This window comes from Condylura cristata, unplaced genomic scaffold (genome assembly GCF_000260355.1).
Source record: "Condylura cristata isolate star-nosed mole 26May11 unplaced genomic scaffold, ConCri1.0 scaffold00018, whole genome shotgun sequence".
Lineage (NCBI taxonomy): Eukaryota > Metazoa > Chordata > Mammalia > Eulipotyphla > Talpidae > Condylura > Condylura cristata.
Window position 1 is genome coordinate 21,715,568 of NW_004567119.1, and position 1,155 is coordinate 21,716,722.

A 1,155-nucleotide genomic window follows, 5' to 3' on the forward strand; every position below is an offset into this window, starting at 1 on the left:
CTATTCTCTTGTATTAAATTCACTCAAAAACTGCTATGTAGCTTAGAATATTCTTAAACACTTCACTAGCAATCCCATAGAGGCTAAATCAGCCTTTATTGAGTTTAATTGTATTTTCTAACCCAACAGCCCCTCAGAATACTCAGTCCTGGAGGTTAACTACCTGTTGCATATTCAACTTTCATGTGTAAGCCAAATATTGGCTATAAGCTGGTTTATAGTTAGGGTAGGCATACATGAAATTGTTCTGTCAATAAATATTTATGAGTGTTGGCCTTATTTTTTCCAGAGTCCTAATTTCTTTCCAGTCTATTATGGCTACAAACTATTCACCTCCTTCTTGATCTCCTTAGTTGCTTCTTGGAATCCACATTCAATTTCTTTCTATACACTTTCTTTCAAACGTCACCAAATCCATGTCATCAGGATACAGACCTTTTCTGCTCCAAGCCCACAATACCTGCTGAGTCTCACAGGTGGTACCTGACATCCTTTTCACTCTGGGGACCAAGAAGGCAGCGGCCCCCTCTCAGGTCCACTAGGCCTCTTGGACTTCATAACCTACAGGTTTCAGGATTCCCTCCTTAGTGACTCTATTGTCCTGAAGGGATGCCTGGTCCCTTTCTTGCTGAAAAGTTAAGCCTCTTAACGTTTGCAAAACTCTCTAAGTATTAGCTACAGCGAAATAAGCCACACATACAAAGGAAGAACGGTCCGGTAACTCAATCCTACAGTGGAGGGGGTTCAGGACCTGGCAGTATCTTAAACTAACCACTTTAATACTGGGAATGCCCCCCTTCCTCAAAGGCTGCAGGAGTTCTCTCCTTTAATTGCTTTAAACGCCCTTTTAGTTAGCCCCGACTCTGCTCACACCTTCCCAACACCGTCGAAGAATCAGGTGCCTAATTTGGACACTTTGTGAGGGTACTGCAACACCTACCAATTACAGGATGTCTGGGAGCCTCCTCTTTCTCCACCCCTCCCCCTCCCCCTCATCATCCCTTCTACAGATTCAGGCGCCTCTGCGAGGAGGCTCTGCCTTCATGGGAATTTCTCTTTTGATTATTTAACGGAATTGACTATCAGGTGCACCAGGGCAGGGCACCGGCGCAGGCGAGGCCTCTTTCTCCACCCCTCCCCCTCCCCCTCATCATC